We start from the raw sequence: 17,066 nt of genomic DNA on the forward strand, positions 1-17,066 counted from the left end.
TGTTGCAAAGAGACTTCATGAAGATGGTTGTTACCAAGCTGACCTTCTATCCATAAATCATTTTTCGGTCGCATTAGTTTAAAATCACATGGACAGTGCTAAAGCAAATGGTCAAACAAATCCCAGCATGAGTTGCTTGTGTAATGAAACCATGAACTAAGAATTTAAAAAATCATCATTTTTATTCATAAAAATTATTAATGGCAATTTGGTAGGTGAAAATGGAACGAAGTATTTTGTAATATCTTAACTGTTGGATACGTGCATAACATTATTTTTAAAAATCACAAGGACAGTATTTATAATCAAGAAATCGTTGGAAGCAGAAGCAAAATAGTCAAGAATCACCTGTAGTCAAATAACAATGTTTGTCAGTAGTAATTAACAATTCGGATAAAATCACGAAAAAGACGAGAAAAAACCTCAAGGTAAATTTAAGTTCAAAAATACTTATTTTAACATCATTAGATAACAACAATATTTTTCAGAAAATGTAATTAGAACTTTCCTAAGATTTTGTAAATTTTTATATTGGCTTTTGGCAAAGTAAAAAGGAAAAATAATTAAGGCAAACAAGGACAATAGTCCATATAAAATGACCAAGTTTGCAAGTAAAAGAACATTCTGCATTCTGGGTCCTGCATTCAGCATCAAAATGGAAAGATCCATACGAAATTACAAATACCGCAAGAGAGACCATTGTCTGGTCAAAACCAAGCGAAATATGCAATAAGGTAAAGTATGACTACAGAAAACTTTAACTGTCTATTTTGCATGTGACATGATATTAGGAGATCTCTGAAACTGACAGGCAGATTTGAATGTTTAAATATTTAGCTTATTTCTGTTATAATTGGCCTAGCATTGAGTGATTCTAAAAATTATCTGTTATACAGTTAAGCTAACCTACTATGTCTGGTTTTGAACTCAAAGCTCTTGATTGTTCACAGTCAAATGATTATATTGTTACAAAAGACTATATACTATAATACTACCATTGTAAGCTAATTGGGTCATCAATAAAATATTGTCATTTGTGACAATAAGAGATTGCAACCATCTCTAATTTGATTTAAGAATTCACTGTTCCTTTAGTTTTTGATTTGATACAATTTATTTAGATCTTTATTTTCTTTAATATTTTAATTTTTTTGGCTTACGGTACACTTGACTATTGTCAAATACAAGAGCTCAATTCTCGAACAGTAGCGAATACCTGTTTCATTTAGTTAGTTATCACAGTTTTGATAATTATGAAAACTAGTCTTGTCTTTGCCACAAACAAATTCGTTATCATTGAAGGTAAAAACAAGTTTATTTTTTTAAAAAATTAACAAATGTTGGATGAAAATCAAGAAGTAAAGATAAAAGAGCTAATTGCACTGGAATTGCAAACTGATATATTGAGATTGAAGCTCGATATTGAATTATATAAAAAGTATTACCATCTTTCCTCTGCAAATGTGCTTGCTTTATCTTTCACTATCATAATATATTATTATTTAAAGAAAATAACAGACACAACAAGATTGTATTTGTAGTACTTAGACCTTCCTGAGTGCGAGTGCTTTTCCCTCCCCTTCGTTGTTCATGATGCAGTAGTATACTTAAAATCGTAGCTTTTAAGATTTGTTCTTTTTCTGGAGAAACAGAGGCGGGAAATGATACCCTTGCAAATTGCCTAGGGCCGGCCCTGTATACAAGACCCATACATTTTCAAAAAGTTGTCTCACTGTCGAGTTGGCAACAGCATGTTCAATGGCTGCACATTTTTTTACCTCAACTTTTAAATCAGTCCATGTTTGTGAATTTAATTTTTTTTTCTTTCTAACATCTCCAAACGACCAACGAAACAATAGCCTCTGTAACCTCGCAGACACACGGGAACGAGAAACACGTGATAAGAATACCTTAAATTATATTTTTATTTATTTATTTATTATTATTTTATTTATTTATTTATTTATTTATTTATTTATTTATTTTGAATCAGAAACAAAGCTACCTATCAACCACATATTGGAAACATACAGTGTCACAACAAAAGTTCGTGAGGCCGGTCAAATTATTAAAATAAAGACAGATTAATTTTAAAAAAAGAATTATTTGAAATTTCAATACGCAATTTTAGTTTGTTGGCGATTCTTACTCCTGATGGAAGAAAACTGTCAACATTGCTTTTCTTCAGTAGTTCCTATATTAAAATCAATTCTGGAATCTGATGAAGAACTGAGACTTACTTACGCATCTGAGCTTTTATGCTTTATATCCTTATTTAACACCGAGGTCATGAAGTTCAGGACCCTATTCCAGACTACGACCGAGACTTCAAGCCGATACAATTGGTAGGTTCACAGACAATTATGCAACATTAACAGTCATAATATTGAATGCTCTCCAACATGCTGCCTCATCTCAAAGAGAGCAGCTATGTCACATCACCGGTTCCAGCGAGTTACTAATTTAATCAAAATAACAGCTATACATTAAAAATTCTCAAGTTGATAATTGCCTACATAAAATTATTTGAAAGAACTCCCTCGTGACAATATGGTTAGCGTAAGTGCCTTTGATGCAGAAGAACCAGTTCGATTCCTGGCGGAGCTCGTGAAGTGATTCAGATCCCACGTCACGCTGTAGGTTCTTGTCTCATATAGCCTCGCTTCTAAACAGGATGCTCAAATTCTTAGAACAGTCAGGTTTACAAACTAGAGTGAACCAATCAAAATTTAGAGGTCTCCTGGTACTCTTAAATTAAATTAGATCAGATTATTTACAATCAAGTTTAAAAAATAACAAGAAAAGCGCCTAAAATTATTATATATAAAGATATTTATGTCATATGTGAAGAAAATTTAATGATATATGAGGTGCACTTCAAAATAACAGAATATTGAAAATGAAATGAAATCTTTGAGTTTTACGTCCCATGGTTATGCCAGCTAGGCTAAAGGAGACGGTGATGGTGAGAAATGATTGAAATGGTGGAAGGAAGAAAGTGTGAGGAAACGGGAGAACCCCGAGAAAATCCACGCACACAGTGATTATCCACCAAAAAGTTCACTTGGCGGGAGCAGGGTTTGAACCCGGGACCCCATGCACCATAACAGAATATTGTTTTAAAGCAAAATGTATTCACGTTGTCCTTACAGGAGTGTTACTATTGAAAATTATGACAATGCTTTCAATTAATGCCTTTAAATGAATGAACTATATTTTTTAAAAGTTAGCAACACTTAAACCAAGAGGAGGAAACAGGGGGTGGAAGAAATAACAAGGGACCGAGAGCTGTTGTTGACTAAATTTACTTGATTTTGACGCACAATGATAATCAATATGGACGTGTTGTAAATTTGTTGTATCTATCTGTCACATTACAATTGGTCCCTTGCTTCAAATCAACCCTCCGGCTCCAACCCCTTTTGCTCCCCATGCAATTCACACATATAACTAAATACTAGATCTGCATACAAACACGCCACCCCCTAACGCTTATTCTTCTTTTTTTTTCCTCCAATGGTTCCACTTAGAGAAAATTAATGTCATCCATCTATGCATAGCTTGCCCCTATTTGCTAAAAAGCATCCCGAACATACAAAACCATTCTCCAACTACCCCAGAACCATTAGTCTGACTCGTTACGCATTGCCACCCTCTGCTGTCACGTACTGAGTGACAATAAATTTTTAGTGTTCATTAGCAGCTAATTCATTGGCGCCTGTTTGCCCAAAACATCATAATAACAATATTAAGTTCCCGTATATATAGAGATATGTCTGTGCAAAAACTTTTTTTTGGATAAAGGTTTCGTTATAAATTGATAAATTAATTTTTACCTTTTTGATTAACTTTTCAGTTTGAATGGGTTCTGTTTATTAACAATTTTGAAACTATACGAACAGTGGAGAAAGAAATATTCTGTTTATTTAATCGAAGTTCCTTTGTCAACGTCAAGCTTCCAGTGACAAGGTAATTAAATTCCAAAAATTCTTGTGTTTCTTCCCTTCTGGATGTTTTTTTACGTTTCATTCAATGATCATTCCTGGATGGGTTGGCAAAATTAACTTGGATTGAGACTTTAATTAGATACATTGTTTGTATATTTTGAATATTTCAATCTTTTCCAGCTTTTTTTTTAAAAAAAAAGAAAAAGAAATATCTACCTTGTGACATTTCTATGGGAGAATCGAGGTTCATTCGTCATCTTTCATCCCCAATCCTTTATTATCATTTTTTCAACCAAATACTTTATTACAGAATAATTGTTTATAACAAAACACAGCAATATATATAACTGGGATCTATGTCTGCTACTGAAGTCATAAAACTTCAATTAAAGTTAGAAATGAAAAGAAAGGCATTTCTCAGTAGGACTAGCTTAGGAGAGTAATGCTCCCGGAAGTAGGAACGAAAAACACAGTTCTGATTCGTTGGCGTTATCGACTTCTTGCCACGTTGCATTTAAATAGCAGAAATCAAACATTTGTTGTTGTCGATCTTCGTGGCGCTAGCGCTATATGCTAGTAACAAAAATCTCTTTTGGCGTGAGTTCAAACTCGGCCCTAGGAAAGTTTTTTTTTTACATTTTTATAACATTAAATTAAAATAATATGAAAATAATACTCAAAAAAGTAATTTACTTACTTTTGTGCAGATAAGTAGTAGCGGTAATAGTAGGAACGGGTTAAAAGCCCCACAGGGCTCGTTTTGTTCCCCTTGTACTCCATGATATAAATTTTGTGACCAACTTAAAACAACTGTCTAGGATAGCGCGTAAAACAACTGGCTAGAGTAGCGCGCGGAAAAACTACTTCCGGGAGCATTACTCTCCAGAGCGAGTCGTTTCCCAGTTGCATATTTTTAAAGCACGCTCGATCCTAGCCATAGAAGCTACATACACGGTTCTGATTGGTTGAAGTTATCCGTTTCTCGCCACGTAGCATACATACAGTACAAATCAAACAGCAGCTGCTGTTGGTGCTCGTGCCCGAGCATGCTAGAACATGAGCTACTAATAAAAATCGCTTTTAGCTTAGATTCAAACCCGCCACAAGAAAACTTTAAAAATTTTTATAGCACTTTTATTATTAAAATAAGATTAAAAAATAGTACTTATTCGCCCTTGTACGTAATATACAATGTATAAAAAGTGATTTACTTACGTTACGAAACAACTGAACTAGCGTCAGCGACCGTAGGTGGTTAGAAGCCCCTCAGGGCTCCTTTTGTTCCACCTTGACCCCAATTACAATACCACGTGACATTACCTCGCACTCGGGTGGTGCAACTTGCATGTAAATCTAACCTCAATCGCTTCCTTGTGACCAACTTAAAACAGTTAGCTAGAATAAGGCGTGAAAAACATATATGTGCTTCTCAATTTCCCCTTCCGTTTCCTCTATGAGTGTTACATATTCAATATACAATCATTGTATGAATATTTGAAATGAAAGACGTAAACCCCGCGTCCAAAAGATACAAGTGCACACTTAAAGCAAGCTTATTTCTTTCAAACACATTTATGTAAAGTGCTCCGAAGGGTCCGCGCTGTTCTTAACTCTGATTGAAGTTTAATATCTTTAGGTGCCGACCGAGATCAAATCCACCTAAATCATTAGGCATTGTTATAAATAGTTCTTTGCTAATATAATAATTTTAATGTAAAAAGTAATGAAATGATGAATGAAGATGGAAGATAGAAGAGGATGAATATCGATCCCTTTTCAGGTCCAAGTGCACGAGCCCAGAGTGCATAGTGTGCAAAGATGTAGAAGACTACATTAGTATACTGTGTATTAAACATGGCCGTACGATATAGTGAGAACATGTAAAAATTAAAAGTAAAAAGGGAGAGATCCCTGTTTGGACCGCCAAATTTGTAAAAATTAAAAATTAAAAATTAAAAGAGAGAGAGAGAGAGAGAGAGATGTAAGTAAAGGGAGTGGTTGTTCGGAGCGCCAAAATGTGTGAAAGTTGAAAATTAATTGAGTGGGGTTTTGGGTTCGTATTCCGGGTATCACCATTGTTATCATGTGCACCACCGTTGAAGTCTCCCTTCTTTGAATTAAAATGTTTTATGACTCGATGAAGACTGATTTCACGGTTTGGAAATCCTATCTCCCCGCGGTATCCCAGGGCTTTAGGGAAATAAGATCCCCTAAACCGAGAGCAAACAAAAATTTATTTTATTCGCACCTGTATCCATGTATTCACATGCTGCAATGCTGAAAAAGTATCTTGCTCTAATTTCTAGTTTGTAGGGACGAACTAGACTGATCTTCACTTCCCATGACAAATTGAATAATAATAATAATAATAATAATAATAATAATAATGTAATAAATAAATATCTTGAATTTAAAATTTTGATTGAAAGTCATGAAAATCAGTTCAATTCAGCCCATGGTAGATAGAATTAGAAATTTGCCTAAATTGCCTTGTTAGTTTAGTCTAACAGACTCTTAAAAAAATGTTATTCTTGAGGTTAGGGATACTATTTGTTTATGAAAGAAAAAGTTCACGAATTTAGGTTAACAAAATAATAAAAGCTTTAATGAGTAATAAACAAACAAAAATGTTTAAATAAAAAATATTTTAAAAAATCGAGTATGATGAAAATTAACACTGAATTTGAAATTTTGTGATAACAGATATGAAGAGTAAGGCAGGAGGAATTAGCACCAAACTTAATTTAAGTGAATTACATCTGTTTTCTTTCTTGACCTTTAGCTTGAATGAATTATTAATAGTAACTTAACATACATGAACAAACTAGTGAAATCGATATCCATAATATATTCTTAAAATTATGAATTTAAGATTTGTATAGTGTGATGGAACCTGAATTTAATTACCTACGATTTAAGTTAAGCGAAATACAAATACAAATATATATATATATTATATATATGTAGTGGAATAATCCAGAATAAGTTGGAATACGTTGAAATAAGTCATGACTTTGATTTACGATTTAGTGAGAAATTTGAAAGAAAAGTAGGATGAGCTAAAGAAACTAAGTAAGCCTATGCCTGACTTCTAATCATTTTTAATCATAATTGAGACTTGGAAATAATTACACCTGATATTAAATTTGATATTAACATAAACAACAAGAATACATTATACATACTATCAATGCGAGTAATATTCTGATTTAACCATGCATAACACATATATACACATAGATTGGCGAATATAGAAAAAATATCAAAACACAAATATACATAGATAAATCATAAATACGGGCATGCATACATACACAGAATACCATTAATACTCAAATATACATAATACATGCAAAGAAGTGTTTTTAAAAAGAAGTTTTAGACAAATGTATCTATTTTCCAGGGTTTTTCTTATGTTGCAACAGTAACATACGCATATAACCGTAGGTTGTCGTAATGAGTCTCATCTATGCGCATAGACTTCTGATCGCTCTATTGGTTGGAGGATCAGAATAATTAATTGAATGCGGCTTTGCTTAGCCTACTTCATGGTTATTGCCAATACATACTTTTTATGACAGAATCTAATAGCTGTTCCGTTTTTAATGACGGATTCCGTATCTCTAAAAAAATGACTGATCATGATATTATTCGAGTTTTTCTAATTACTAATTAACTTTTAAGCTTTCTACGTCGAATACTTTCATTGAGACATGACTGCAGCTTATTTATTAAGCTCCTATTACCATATTGATTGAAAAAAATCAATCATTACCAACTCCTATGTAAATGATTTTACAAACATAGTTATTTCATACAATTTACACAACACGCTGATTACACTTAGAAAATATCAAGCTTTGTCTTTAATTATCTTACATCAAAAGAGTGCCTGTCAATGGCTTAGATGACGCATTTTCACTGCATACAAATTTAAAGATCCTAATTTGAATACTTAGATTGTCATATTTTATAAAAAATTGCACAATTCGAGACACTAAAAGTCTACATGTTATTTTGTTTACATTTAGTTTCTCTCTTTTTATCCACAATTATGCTTCATAAATGACAAAAAATTATAGGAATTAATATCTCTTTAATGAGAATGATTCGGTCACTAATATCACATACTATATAAATAAAATTGGCAAAGTGTCTCTACAGTTCAATGTAGGCTGACTTCAAGGTAAAAATTCTAATCTCTGATAGCTAAAGTTCGAATTATAATATCTATTCTCAATGCGATGAGATTATGCTTGGAAGTCTCAACTAATTCCGGACTTTAATTTTTGTACAGAGAACGTCTTGCATGTTTATTTAATGCGGAGAATTTCCCTTTCAATACCAATAAATAATTTAGATGGGTCCTACCTTTCGTTGTCACCACTGCCTTGACCACATTCGTTGCTGCCACTGTGCTGATCACTTTCGTTGTTACCACTGCGCTGACCACACATACACAGAGGTCCTTACGTCTCCTCTTTCCATGCCTGCGCGACGAATGTATTGGGTCCTGAGTTCTCTTCTCGGATTTCTCCTGGGCCTTCCTCCTAAACTGCCAGGAACGACGTGCTTTGGTCTGTCCATTTCCATTGAAGCAAACATGTTCCGTTGATCCATCTCTCCAACAACGCACTTTTCAGCACTAGCAAGTTTTAACTATTGCACTACACCAAAATCACTCTTTGTGTCGTAAGTGTATTCTCGCACTGACTAATTATAGTAAGTGTTTTTTATGAAGTGTTCATGGTAATTCAAACTAATTGCTTATTGTTAGGGCTAGTCTAAGTGATGTCTGAAAGTGTGTAAACAACGTTCTAGTTTGTTTTCACGACTCGTTAGTAATTTTAGCAAAATCAGTTCGTTAACGCTCGCTGTGCGGAATTTTTTGTAAATATTCGTACGTGTGTAAAAATGGATCACTCACACAAAACGTCTGTAAACGTTTGCGGTATTTCAGAATTTCAAAGTTTTTCTTAGTTGAAGAAAATCTACGTATAAATAAATGCCTATACTTTAGTATTGCCGATATCTTACACTGGGCTACTTGTTAACCTAGCCTCGCATATTGTTTGTTAATTAACGCGTGAGACTTAGTGTAGTGTGTGTGTGTTTTCCGGGTATTATGGAAGTTTTTGGACGCACTGGTTCCCGGACTGCGACTGCGACTGACTTGAAATTTTAAATTCTCAACCCGTCGATCTTTTTTTTTTTTTTTTTTGATACGCCTCCAACCGCATTTTTGCTCTCCCTAATTTTCTCATTGGTCAAATTATTTTGGTGTCCTCAATTTTATTTTCTTAGTATCCGCCTATTTACGGTGTTCGAGCGTCGTCTCTCCAAAGTACGTGATTTCTTTAAATTTCACAAGTTATATGGAAAATTTTTATGGGGGTTCATTTGGAGTCTTTCTGTCTCGTGCATGCTCTTGGACCAACTTACAGACCTGTGTCAAAAATTTATCTAGGTTCTACGTGGAGCCATTCTGACTAGGATGTAATTTTGACAAATTCACAGAGATTATTTTCCACTTCGATTCTATTCAGTTTGTGCAGACTTTACTATTTTTCTCCTGTTTCAAAAAAGGATGCTAAAAGCTCTCCTGTTTCCTTTGCTTGGGCTCACGAAGGGTCCTCTGTATGTGTGGTCTTGTGTGGCTTCAAACGTTCAGCGGAGTATTAAGAGACAAATAAGGATCATTTAGATGTGCTCGCCGCAGCGATAGGATTCGAGAATAAGTGCTAGTACATTCCGGATACAGAAAAAAATTATTAGAATAATGTTTAGTATGCCTGAACGATCCTCATGTAAAAATATTTTAAAAAAATATAAATTATTGACATTACCTAGTTTATATATATATCGCACAATTATGTATGTAATCGAACACAAGGATTTATTTACATTAGCTAATACGATTCACTCATACAATACTAGGCAGAATTGTAATATGTATATTATCCAGCAGAACTATGCAAATTTTAGCAAAACTGTATATATGAATTGTATAAAATTATATAACAAATTACCAACAAAGTATAAGGACATTAACGAATAACGGATATTCAGAAATACTCTGTTAGAATTATTGTTAGAAAAAAGCTATTACTCTGTGGAAACTTATCTTACTGATAATATATAGAGAATGTAAACCATATCTGACAACTGTAATGCTTAATTGAGGATTGTCCTCATTTGTAAGCTATGAACAGGCAAATAAATATGAATATGAATATGAATATGAATATACAGAATAAAAGGAAAACATATTACTCTTGGATAGGGACAGAAAATAAAGAATGCTATATCAGTTAACTTTGATTTTTTTTACACACAAAAATTTAAATTATGATATTCATTAACGTTGTTTTAATTATATGCATAATTGAATTAAAATAATTTATTTAAAATTTTAAAAAATGAATATGAGGCAACTGTCACAAACATATTTGTAATTTTTGTTTTTAAAAAGTACACCGTTCATATTTTGGGTTGAGATGAATAATAATTTTCTTAGTGTATTATAATAATTTTCTTAGTAAATATGTAAACTTATAATTCTATGATTATTATATATCAAATGTTAAAAACATGGTGCAGATTTAATGTACGGATCCACATATTTGTAAAATTTACAGGACAAATTTGTAATAATATTTTAATAGACAAGTGTGTGAAGAATCAAAATACGATGTGTTCTTACATGTGAAACCGTATCTACATAGAAATACAATAATGAATGTCTAAGCATTGATCCACCCATAAGGAAGCCGTTAATCACAGTATACAAAGTGAAGTGAAGTATCTGAAGTCTGTGTTCTAACTTATGACACACAACCACAGAAGTGTTCAAGAGTTAAAGGATACACATATTATTTTGTGAAATTTACATTAGTAATGTGTTATTTTGAAATACATATATGCAAACAGTTATTACCTATAATATCCTTAGTAACGTACAAGTACATAATCCAACACGTACGGTAAATTGTTTTTATGTCATATACAGTGTTTTTCACAATCCTCGTTTATGAGCATACCCACCATCGCTGACGTCCCTACTTCCTATTGACGCACCCCCTCGCTTACGTTCGGGTTCCGCTGTTGCGCTCTTCCCCGTACTCGCTTAGATAGCATTCGTGCTTAAGTTAGTGTCTTTTTCACAACTGTTCTTATTGTGTATGTAAACTGAAGCCATCCTTAAGTGAATTTGCACAGAGAAATGGAAGTTCACACTCCACAAATGATTGTTCAAGATATAGAGAGTCGATTTACTGAAAAAGAAGCATATATGCAATGAATTTATGTACGGATTCGTGCAATAAATCTGCACCACAAATGTTATAAAAATGATACCCATAAATTCAACATTCTCTGGGTATACAATGGAATTTAAAATACGTAGCATGTACCATATATCGCAGCATGACTGTGGTAATTAAACTATCGGCGTTGTAGCTATTTACATGTGAATTACAGACGTCAATGGCATATATCTTTGCCCATGACGTCTAGCCCAACTTTCAAGTGACAATAAATGACAAAGGTACCTAATGCAATTCGGAGAAAATAAACTGTCTTCAGCAGTTTCAATTTTAAAAAGAAGCTTGTGGTGGACACTACTGTGTCCGTGGTTTTCTCTGGGCATTCCCGTTTACCCTCACTTTGTTAATCCGTCAAATCTTCCATCATTCACTTGTCTTAACCATCTCCCTTAGTCGAAAAGGGCATCATCGCAGGACGTTTACCTGGAATATTTAATATAGTTTATAATATGTTCGAATATTTTTCCCCACTAAACGCTAAGATTGCAGAATTTCTTCGAATAATAGTTTGTGACACTCAACCTATCAACTACAGTGTGTTGTGATAGACACTTCAAAGAAAGTAAACAGTATGGATATAACAACACTGGCGCAATTTCCAGGGGGGATGAGGGAGACAATGTCCCCCCAATCTTGAAACTGGGAAACTATCCCCCCAATAATCCGATTTGAAATGCGTGTTTTGGGGAAAATGTGATGATTTGTGTCCGACTGCCACTTCATCAACATCGTCTGATGTGTAATGTACAACAGGTTCACCTCAGAAATCAGACTCATCTATATATATAAAAGAGAACGCACAAATCCTTTGTGAACTCATCACGCTAATACGGCTGAACCAATTTCTTTCATTTTTGGGGGGTTGTTAGGATTTGGACCCTAGATGGTTTTTATCATATCACTTTAATTTTTAATTACCAGTGTCTTGAGATAATTGACCATTCAAGTGTCCATACGTACAAATCCTTTGTTATTAGTTCATCATAGGTAAAAATAAACGTATTTATATGCAACCCGCATGACCATGTGACTCGGCGGGTTAACATAAATGACAGGCGCTATAATGTTAACATTTACTGCAATTTGAAAGCGAAAAAGTAAAAATTATCTAAGTAACAAAGTTTATTGCGTTCCGGGGTGACCGCAGCGAAGCGGGGCGGGTTAACATAAATGACAGGCGATATAATGTTAACATTTACTGCAATCTTCTATGGTTTTTATCATATCACTTGAAAGCGAAAAAGTAAAAATTATCTAAGTAACAACGTTTATTGCGTTCCGGGGTGATCGCAGCGAAGCGGGGTGAACGCTGCTAGTCTTATATATAAAAGAGAACGTACAAATCCTTTGTTACCTCATCACGCTAATACGGCTGAACCAATTTCTTTTATTTTTGGGGGGTTATTAGGATTTGGACCCTAGATGGTTTTTATCATATCACTTTAATTTTTAATTACCAGTGTCTTGAGATAATTGACCATTCAAGTGTCCATAACGTACAAATCCTTTGTTAGTTCATCATAGGTAAAAATAAACGTATTTATATGCAACCCGCATGACCGTGTCACTCGGCGGGTTAACATAAATGACAGGCGATATAATGTTAACATTTACTGCAATCTACTATGGTTTTTATCATATCACTTGAAAGCGAAAAAGTAAAAATTATCTAAGTAACAACGTTTATTGCGTTCCGGGGTGACCGCAGCGAAGCGGGGCGGGTTAACATAAATGACAGGCGATATAATGTTAACATTTACTGCAATCTTCTATGGTTTTTATCATATCACTTGAAAGCGAAAAAGTAAAAATTATCTAAGTAACAAAGTTTATTGCGTTCCGGGGTGACCGCAGCGAAGCGGGGTGAACGCTGCTAGTCTACCATAATATGAATCTCACTCCCCCCCTTAGAATAAGCCTCAAATTTGCCCGCCTCGCAATGTTGGAGACAACTCTGCTCCACTGAGATAAATTACTGTGGAAAGAAGCCGGGGTGTCATTTAGGGAGGGCAGGAGGGGGCAATTGCCCCCTTCAAGAGTTTGAGGAATACATATACTTTAGTCGATTGTCTACTAATATAATAGTACAAAACGTGAAAATCTTATGTGGGTGGTGTTCTTGCCCCCCCCCCCAAGCAAAGTCTGAAATGACGCCCTTGAAAAGAAGTTAAGGATGAACTCAAACAAATTTGAAAAGTAAGAGTTACGAGTTTTCCACAATCAATACTTAAGTACCCCGTATTCTCAATCCGCCTTATACATAGTCGTTTTGACGTATGATTAGCGCCGTACTAAAAGTCTGACTACTGCAGGAAACATACGTTAGTTGACCTCTTTAGTATGGCACTAATCACACTTCAAACGATTATGCATAAGGCCCAATATGTTTACGATGTCACTGAAGTTAAACTGCCATAATTTTGGATTTGGGGGGCAAACATTTTTAGGTTAAAATTCGTATTTTCTCGGTATATTTTCTGAATTTTGTGATGGTTCAGGTTAGGTTAGGTTAGTATTTATCTTGATCCCACCATACTTGAAAACAGAATGGCAAACAATTTCACTTTCGTATTCTTACACTATGATGTACTCTTCCGCTAAGTGGAAGTAGTCCCTGCACATTTGCATAGTAATTACCCTTCCGTAACATCAACTCAATTTTCCTATGAACATTGTGTGTGTGTGTGTTTTATACCTAAAGGCCAATCTACACCATAAAAGATCTTGTACAAGATCTTGTAGCTGTCATAAAAAAAATCTTGAAACCCTACCATATTTCCCCGTGTAAACATAGTCTTGATAGGGTCATAAAACATTTTTTCCATCTTGCAAGAAGTTCAACAGTGTCCAACTTTTTGGGCCGTCTTGCTTGCTACCTGCTATCGCCCTCCCGCTGACATAAAAGAAAATCCAGTTGCGCCGCTTCCGAAACAACGGTTTCTTTTGGGCTGGAGGGGGAAGAGCCAAAATACACATTTTTACGACTGCCAGGGAAAACAAGTGTCTCTTCTTTTGTTAACAGCTCGGTTCCATGAATGTAGGCATCGAAATAATTTAGCTTCCCCAGAGATATGAAAATAGCATTCTGAATTCAGGATGGTACTGCAAGCAATTCTGTAATCATAGCAGCTTTAATCGAAGTTATTATCTTTCAGAATTACTAATTTTCATAATAATAATAATAATAATGTTTTTTCCGATAAACTGATTGTCACCAAATAATATTATATATATATATATATATATATATATATATATATATATATATATATATATATATATATATATGATAGATTAAATGGAAATTTGAACCGATGTACATAGTTTTCAGGGTTGTACTTGAGCAGAAATCCTTAGGTTTTGCAATTATTCTAATTATGCCTATATTTTGATTGTAGATAGAAGCTGCGGTGGCTCAGTGGTAGAGCGTTCACCTCCGTTGCTTGGGGTATCTGGTTCGATCCCAGCTCGCGCCGTGTGGACTTTGTGGTGGACAAACACCATGCTCCTGGGTTTTCTCGGGGTTCTCCCGTTTCCTCCCACTTTTTTCATTCCACCATTTCATTCATATCTCATCACCGTCTCCTTTAGCCTAACCGGCATAACCGTGGGACGTAAAACTTAAAGATTTCATTTCAATTTTTCGCAATAATTCTGTAAGAAGAATAACTCTTTCTTTTAGTTTTATCATAAATTTTAGATGTTATTCTACTTGTTCTTCTTGGAAAAATAACTAGATACTATTCTCTTATTAGCAACGTTATTCACATCTATATCAGTAAAAATGAATGTGATTAAAGAAAAAGAAAAAAAAAAGAAAGAAAGCTATCTGCATAGAAATTGAAAATTGACTGACTCAGTTGCAAGTAAACCGTTTGACATTATAGCTGAAACAAAGATAAAACAAACTTACTTCGGTCTAGTATCAAGTCATTTCAATTGTATTGTTTTCCAGTAGTTCACCTCCAACATGCTAAAGCTCGCAGTCATGGGCGGCTTTAGGATTTTAATTTTGGGTAGGTCCGCTCCTCGCGTATTCGATTGATTAATGACAATAGGAAATTACTTTTACAGTAGTTGTTGATGCTGTTTATTAAATAATTATTTACCATTAATAGAAAAAGTGAAAATATATTTACTTTTTATTATATCTTTTAGTATTTATATATTTTCAGTTTTATATATTTTTGGGTAGCCCCGTGTCTACCCGCTAAAACCGCCACTGCTCGCAGTACGTAAAAGGTTCCACAGTTCACAGCCTCAAGACATGTTTGGCCATATATTAAGCAAACAACGCAAAAGGATGCGTAAGACGGCCCTGATCCCCCATTATCTGACCCTATGATTTGATTGAAACTACACAAAGACACAAATATTTTGATATTCATATTGATATTTTGTATTGCTGCTATTTACATTGAAAATATAAATATGAAAATCAAAGTATATGATACTATTGCATATAGTATAGAATTATGTGTACACTGAGAAAAATCCGTTATTCGGACAGCGGTATGTTGTACAAATATATGGAATCCTTACGATTAGTACGGAAATCTGTACGGAGCATACGTTATCCATATACTACATAGTTACTGCCTTTTTCTCATTTAGACATTATATCATGTCGCTGCAGGGTGTCAGACATCTAACAAACTTCCGTATACTACACATGTATACGTATATTATATACGTCAGCTATATATTTCATACATCCATCTGTATGTGAGATTCTGACCGCCTATGGACAGTTGTTTCTTTCATCATGAGTGACGTCATTGAACAAAGAACAACTGTCGTTTTCTTGCGAGTCGGTTTATGCATATCGTATCATGGCATGGGAGGTCGTAACACCCCTCATTCTATATCTTCTACTTCGTGCTGTTAATACTTTACTACGCAACACGCTCTTATTAGTTTATTATAAGCTTCATATATTTACTAACTACCGAACGATATTTGTAGCCTCGGGCATTAAATTGGTGAATAATAATAATAATAATAATAATAATAATAATAATAATAATAATAATAATAATATGATGATGATGATGATGATGAGTCATTTACTGAACGAGGTTTGTTTACAACTAAAAAGAACAAAGGAAGGAAACAAAAGCCTGAGTAAGTACAACAGTTATTATAACATCAATTAAATATTCCTTTAATTACCGATTACTTTAGTATAACTCGCTTTAAGTTTAATATATTAGTAACATGTTAACGTGACTTATGGTTGATGATGAGATAGGTGATAATGGTTGAATAAAATTGGATGCAACAGGAGAATCCCAAGCACACAGTGTTTGTCCACCAAAAGCTCACTTGACACTGGCTGAAATTGACCTATGGACCAAACGCGTAAGAGTTGAGCGCTCTATTGGGTCCAAGTGCTTTTCGTGAAACACTGTGAAGGGAGGGAATCAATTTTGTGAAGATAGGCGAATAGCACAGAGAGTTGAGGCACCAAATGTGATGGAGGGGGAGTTACTATCAGTCAACTTCACTTAGTTTTACTATGCATGCAGATTCACTAGCTTATCTGACCTACTTTTAAGCGCGTAACGTTCCAGTTTTGGATGTTCGAAATCTGAAAATATCGTGTTGATAGGTTTTCGCCATAAATACTTTCAATATAGAAAAGTAATTCACGTGAAATATATTTACGACGTTAGAAGGTCCGTGGCATTATTTACATCTCATAGTTTATAAAAGGTATAAATAATACAATGTATATATGTACTGTATGCTGTAGACTTATAACATGAATAAAGGTTTGCAATTTTATTAATAG

At 34.2% G+C, this 17,066-nt stretch overlaps 1 long non-coding RNA gene across 2 annotated transcripts in view; it reads left to right on the forward strand.

Annotated features, from left to right (window-relative positions):
• The first annotated feature begins 631 nt into the window (after positions 1-631).
• LOC145685734 (uncharacterized) overlaps positions 632-17,066 on the forward strand; it is a 163,641-nt gene continuing 147,206 nt past the window's right edge. For both annotated transcript variants that reach the window (XR_014131479.1, XR_014131478.1), the window contains exons 1-2: positions 632-734; positions 3,857-3,969. This is a non-coding gene — a long non-coding RNA (uncharacterized LOC145685734). The remainder of the gene's footprint in view (positions 735-3,856; positions 3,970-17,066) is intronic.

The sequence above is a fragment of the Thermobia domestica genome, chromosome 5, assembly GCF_964235325.1.
Source record: "Thermobia domestica chromosome 5, izTheDome1.hap1.1, whole genome shotgun sequence".
NCBI lineage: Eukaryota > Metazoa > Arthropoda > Insecta > Zygentoma > Lepismatidae > Thermobia > Thermobia domestica.